The sequence below is a fragment of the Lactuca sativa genome, chromosome 4, assembly GCF_002870075.4.
Source record: "Lactuca sativa cultivar Salinas chromosome 4, Lsat_Salinas_v11, whole genome shotgun sequence".
Taxonomy (NCBI): Eukaryota; Viridiplantae; Streptophyta; class Magnoliopsida; order Asterales; family Asteraceae; genus Lactuca; species Lactuca sativa.
The window spans coordinates 250,359,952-250,366,735 of record NC_056626.2 but is presented as its reverse complement, the minus strand read 5'-3'; the positions used below and the strand labels follow the sequence as shown (position 1 = coordinate 250,366,735).

At 32.9% G+C, this 6,784-nt stretch overlaps 2 long non-coding RNA genes across 2 annotated transcripts; both read right to left on the bottom strand.

Annotated features, from left to right (window-relative positions):
- Positions 1 to 1,121: 1,121 nt before the first annotated feature.
- On the bottom strand, positions 1,122 to 4,199 carry LOC111912635 (uncharacterized). The gene is made up of 11 exons (XR_006191425.1): positions 4,127 to 4,199; positions 3,975 to 4,032; positions 3,793 to 3,888; positions 3,608 to 3,700; positions 3,360 to 3,418; positions 2,952 to 3,285; positions 2,678 to 2,750; positions 1,969 to 2,064; positions 1,804 to 1,877; positions 1,623 to 1,694; positions 1,122 to 1,359 (listed from the first exon to the last, which is right to left on the bottom strand). It is a non-coding gene; the product is annotated as an uncharacterized LOC111912635 (long non-coding RNA).
- A 267-nt stretch (positions 4,200 to 4,466) lies between these two features.
- On the bottom strand, positions 4,467 to 6,346 carry LOC122194459 (uncharacterized). Its single transcript, XR_006191426.2, has 3 exons — positions 4,860 to 6,346; positions 4,596 to 4,734; positions 4,467 to 4,522 (listed from the first exon to the last, which is right to left on the bottom strand). It is a non-coding gene; the product is annotated as an uncharacterized LOC122194459 (long non-coding RNA).
- Positions 6,347 to 6,784: the final 438 nt, after the last annotated feature.

Below are 6,784 nucleotides of genomic sequence, written 5' to 3'. Positions count from 1 at the left end.
TTCGGATTTAAAAGAATAAATTAGAATGTTGCTATTTTTTAACCTTGGATTCAAGAATTTTGTTATTCTTCAATAATATTCTAATAGAATAAAATTATGAAAGAACATCATTCTAAAAAAATATTCTGACAGAATAAAATCGTTTATTTTTCAAATTACGTTAGAATTAAAATTAAATTAATTAAAAAAAATTAGATTTTTTAAATTAGGAGATTTAATTATCCCTAAAAATCTGAAAATTTCCTTCTATAAATGTATTTAAATGTCCAAAATACCCTTTTGCTAAATTTTGTGTGATTATATGGTACATGTTATCCCATTGTAATAGCATACACTCTCAAATCATGTCCATTGATTAATTTCATCCGTTGGTTCAGATCTGTGCATTCTAACACACAATAGTTAGTAAAACCAAAATAACCTAAGCCATATATATATATATATATATATATATATATATATATAGTGTAGGAATCCAAGAGTCATGGGTAAACCCTAATCCATACACTTTGGGTTATGATCCATATATCATGTGGGCTAACTCTTCATGGAAACTTAAATAAACTTAGCCCATCATGGATCAATAGCCCAATCCATATATATATATATATATATATATATATATATATATATATCATTGATTTACATAATCAGTCCCCGTTAATTTAACTAGTCTCTTTTGATTACAAAGTTAATTCCAAATTACACTACTAGAAAAACAGCCTTTTATGACGCTCATTGTGTGTCGTAAAACGCTCAGACGACGTGCAAATGCGCGTCAAGGAAGGCCCTGTCATAAAGAGAGACGACACGCTTTTGCGCGTCGTCTATAGACGACGCGCATTTACGACGCGCGGTTATGACACGCAATGCGTATCAAGGAAGGCCCTGTCATAAAGGAAGATGACACGCATTTGTGTGTCGTAACCTTACGACGCGCGTATTTATGACACGAATGCGTATCAAGGAAGCCCTTGTCAAGAAAGGCTATGTCATAAATGAAGATGACACACATTTTTGCGTATCATAATTTTAAATGTTAAAAAAAATATTATTTACAAATTTGCTAATTTTCAAATTAAATTTGCATTTAAAATCTCATAACAGAAAATAAAATACTATACACAAAAAATACAATCCATTGCATAAAATTTATTGTCATACAAATAATCATTCAGATAGTAGACAAATATTTGTACATTATTATTAATAGGTTTTCCTTAACTATATAACCTAGTACTACATTGCTATTTCCTTAGTTAATTTGTGTACATTGTTGTAAGCAAGTGTCTATTGAAGCACCTTCCATGTAGTAGTACTCCCTTGACCAATGCTAGTATGAGAACATAAAGCACCTTTCTGCACAAAAAACAACAATCAGTCAACAAAGAGTTAACATTCTTTAAAATCCTATATGAACCTTCTCAAGTGATGCACATGGACCAAGAATACCCTGAATTACAATTTAAATTTTACAACAAAAACAAGAACTGATTGAGTGAACCTAGAAGAATAAAATGCTAGGTCAACTTAGCTAAGTATTGAATCCATATGTAATGAATACAATCACAAATGCAAGTGATTAATGTCATTAATGAAATAATTTGTTGCCCTTGTCTTACCTTTATTAGCACCATATATCTTGTCTGATTTCACCTCCAAAATCAACAAATTCAAATATCCATGATTTGGACCTAAGAACATGGGAATACAAAGATACAAATAATATTTAATAACATTGTCCCAAATATAAACACTAACAGATTGTGATAGAAGAGAGCGAAAAATGTTATCATATCTCACGAGGGATGTCTTTCTTCCAACATGTCCTTGTTGTTCAACTTGTAGCTTATTCGTATGCGCATAATGATTGCTTTCTGCCATAACAATCAACATTCATCATGTAAACGATATTAAAAAAAAAAAACACACAAACATTTCATTCCATGATGATTTATTTATAGTTACCTTGCCATGTTGAGTTTTGGTAACTCGTAATTTTTGTGTTATTGAGTCGTTACCATTTCAAGGAAGAGACTTACTGCTAGTAGGTTCCAAATGCAACTGAAGAATATAAAAAATAACTTTTTTTAACAAAATTTATTATAAAATAATAAATAAATAAACATACTAGGTGGTGGAGGGGTAGGACCAAATATGTCTAATAAATCCATCATAGGTAAAGGTGATGAAAGGTTGCCTAATGGAGTAACTGAAGTTTTCATATTATTATTATTATCTTGATTTATTGATAATATATCATCATGTGGTGTACATGAACCATTTCGATGTGTAGTTGAATAAACATACCTCTGGGTTCCAGGTTTCATGGCAAATTAAAAAGACTTCACCAACCCGTGACCCAACAATAGTCAAATTAAGTCTTTGATAAATATGCATGTATATTACACTAAGTCAAATTAAGTCATACATCAGAAACTAAGACAACAGTTGTAATTTTGAGTAACTTTTACATGTTTCTATGTGAACAAGGGTGCATTCCATTAAATTAGTGGTATTTCATCTGAATCTTGATAAAACTTCATACAATTATCATAAAAGTTAATGATTTGGTTGTACTTAATTATGTAGTTGAACAAACTGTATAATGTTAAGGGGCACTACTTTTCAAGTAATGCAGTGGATAGTCAACAAGCTGGTGGCATTATAGATGTACCTTTAGCACAAACTGGTGAAGGTATTGTAGAATGTGAACTCCTCAAATGATTTGTCCAAGATTCTACATGCTCCTGGTGACATTATAAATGTCTGTTTCATTTAGAAGAAAAAAAAACTGAATAGAAAAAGTCATGAAAAGCTATGTCCTAACTTTTTACAGTTCCATTTCCCTAAATGAGCCATCATTTTTTTTTGAAACATCATTTAACCAGTCCAGACAAAAAATAACACTTAATAATGGAGAAAACATAATAAAATTAAACTGGCCTTACGGTATCCATGTATATTACACTTGCACCACCTCCATCCACCATTTTCCGTATCCGTCCTTTAGGATTCAACATAGCGGAGCTTCTGGAGCAAGCGACAAGTAAACAGAAGTGTCTTCCATGGGTGGGTACAAAGGATAAAAGCTGTTGTCACAAACGTAAAAATAGTAAATTAAGAAAAAAGAAAAAAGAAAAATATTATTTGAATTTTGAAAACATGCCTGCGTTGACTCAGTAGATGGTTTGTTAGTGTATTCATGCGATTCTTGATCCCACGTGACACCACATCCATACTAAGTTGTTTCAGGACATCCACACTACAACATCCTACTTTCACCTATATTTTTTTCACTTAATTATTAAAATTTCTCAACTCACATTTTTAAATATCATCCAAATAACAACACTTACCTTATTTGTTGAGATCATTCCTGGATTTGTAATGCAAGTTATCTGTCGATCTTGATCAGCTATATTCATATCAAAAGTAGGTTGCACAATCAAAAGATACAGTTATAAAACGTCTTAGTCATCCAATACTTAGAGTAATTTTATCAAAAGTAGGATGCACAATCAAAAGCTACACTTAGGGACCAACATGTAACTTACTGTAATATTTATAAATATTTCTTTCATTCACGATAAAATTATAAATTTACCTGAGGAAATACATAGTCATGATGTGCATTGTGTATAGATGGCACAAGAATCACACGTGTAACAGAGCCCATATATTCCACATAATCTTGAAGCTGAGGAACAATTGATATACAAAAAATCAAGGGAAAAGTTGGAAATAAAAGTGTTACAGGTAAAAATAAAGGAGCCGTTTAGACGATTATACCCTCCTAAGGATTTCAAGACAGAATAAATCATCATAAGTCCTGTTTAAAGCTCCTTTCTTGATCTCGGGGTGATCCGAATCAATGAAAGGCCCTAACTGTTAATGATTTAAATACAATGATTGTTAGTTTAGAGTGGTTTTGATTTTTGAACAGTTACAGGGTTAAAATTGTAAATTCTCACCAGAGAGTGGCTCAAAGAATAAGTTGTCAGTCGTGGTGTAAGGGCTTGAAGCAATAATCTGCTCAAAGATGACATGGATAGAATCAGAGAGAATCCAGATACTAAAACAACCCATGAAGAAAGTAAGGAATAAATAAAATAAAAAAACATACCTGAACTATTGTAAACTAAAATGTTTCTTCTTCTTCAGGTCGTGCCCCACATATCCAAACCCTCTGCTTGTAACAATTCTAAATCCCAAAATAAAGAATTATAAAAGAATTTGTTGATAAAATATGGTTAGTGTAAAATGACGAAACTAACCTCCTAAGCATTTAAAGTGTTTCTCTCCTTGTGATTTAGTAAAACGCGATATGTTGAATGGTGGAAAATTCGTCTGGATCGCTCAAACTACATGAACATGAACATTAATAGAAAATAATCCGATTAATGATAGTAAGATACAAAGATTTTGAAGAAAAAAAAGTTTTATGTTAATTACTAACCTGTCCCAAATCAAAAGAAGGACTGAAATACAGAGATCTTTCAAAAGCATCAAATCCAACAAACTGCAATTCATGTTAAGGTCAAAAATCATTTAGAAAAAAGAAGAATTGGACTCAAGAAATAGGAAGTAATTACCCTGTACATGACTTCGACACCGTAATCTGGACGTGGTTGATCATTGAACATCAATGCATCAGGTTGGTAATGAACATATTCTTCTGTACTAAACTACATTGTGAATAAGAAGGGGGTACAAATGCCTCTCATTTAGTTCCTATAAGTGATAATAGAATGAGTATTTGGAAGAAACAGAAACTAGGATGAATGATATAAACTTGTGAAAAATGCTTATAGAAAGTCAAAGGAAAAGTCAATAATGTTTCAGTCAAAGGTACTTACCTGCAAATCGCTAATGAAGACTAGTTAGTTGCAAATCGCAAATCAACGGTGGTATACATGTCGAACCCTATAATGGTTTGAGTAATTGATCATGTCGAACCCTCATTCAAACAAATTAAGGTATCATTAAGAAAGACATAGTAATTGAAGATGGAGAAAAAACATCAAATTTCTCAATATTCCATAGTTGAACAACAAATCGTTTTAGAAAAAAAAAATTAAGGGAACGACAAAATAATGGTTACCTAAAGTCAAATTCCAAGTTTCTCTTTCTTTTTCTCCCACTCTATTGTTTGTGTTTATCTTCTTGTCAGCTATCTTCTTATGCTGATTCATGGTGACCGGCAGAGGAGGTGACATCAAGGGTGGATGGGCGGTTGGTTTTGATCGGAGTTGACAAAGGACAACGGGTCAGACCTGAAACTGAAACCAAGCGAGTAGCATCAAGGCAAGTATGAAACCGAGAAGCTTGTTTCACCGTAATTAGTATCGCCATAATTTTGGGGGTAGAAGAGGGGTGGCGAAGGCGAGTATGAAACTGATTTTAGGGTTTCATATAGAACAAGAAAGAGGTGGTGATGGAGAAGATGGTAGGGTGGCGATGGATGGTAGGAATGGTGGTGATGGTCGATTGTGTTGAGGTTACAGGTGGTGAGATGTAGCTGCGACGACCATGGCGTTCCCATTGAAGGAGGAGACGCAAGCGGGGTTTTCAATTTTTTGAAGGAGAGAGAGAGAGAGAGAGAGAGAGAGAGAGAGAGATAGAGATAGGTAGAGAGAGATAGAGATAGAGAGAAAGAGAGATGGTGGTGAGTCTGATGAGTGTTCCTGTTGAAAGAGGAGACGCAAGCGGGGTTTTTAATTTTTTGGATTTCATTCCCCCCAAAAAATGAAAACGTGCGCTCAGAGACTAAAATATAAAGCGACAGGGTAACACGATGCGCTTTTTAGGATAGGTGCCCTCCGTGTTTTTAATTTTTTTTGTTGGACACTAATTTTAGGGCACAAAAAAATGCGTGCCCTCTATCCTTCAAATTTTCCAGAACGGACATTATTTTTCAGGGCACGCACGAATGCGCGTCCTCTATCAGCGCGCGTCATTGTTTGCGCGTCATTAAAGGGCTGTTTTCTAGTAGTTTTAATTCTTGAACAATACAAATTAAATAACATGATTTTATATTAATATATTATACTTGTAATATATTAATAAATCATAAATAACATCTTTCTCAAAATGGACCATGCTACTCTCGGGTCAAGTACATATCAATTATAGTTATGGACTTAGACACCTTATCCAACAACTATGACTTGTATCTTGAATACAAATACCAACTAATAAGTGGATAAAACACTCTGCAATATTTCGTATGGAAACGCTCCATACATATCTTACTTAATGTTTTGTAGATTTGAAGCCTATATTATACTGAAGCTTCTAGATCCAAAATCTACTAAATACATACTTATAGAATATTCTAAAAGGTTTCCTAGATTAGTTTATATAAACCCACAAAAAATAAGTTCTCTTATTCCATTGAAAGTTGAGTTATCATAAAACAAGCTTCTAATGACAAAGCAAGTGGGAGGCACATGGAACTTGAAGTAACTAAAGAACCATAGTCAGATGTAGAAAAGGTTGACATTAGTTTTTACAAGAAATTGTTAAACTTGAATAACAGATATTCATAAACATAAATTGTTCACATACATGATAGAAATCATCTATAACATGATAAATATGGAATCTTTCATTGATGAGTTCTTCTTGATGGTTTCTAGAAAATCCATCAACTACCAAAATGCTATATCATACTTTGAACATGTTGAATGACTTTAAGTCATGAACAGTGAGATGTAATCCATGTATAATACTCAATTATGAGCTTGATTAATCTCCCTTCGTATAGCAAAGATAGAAGGAG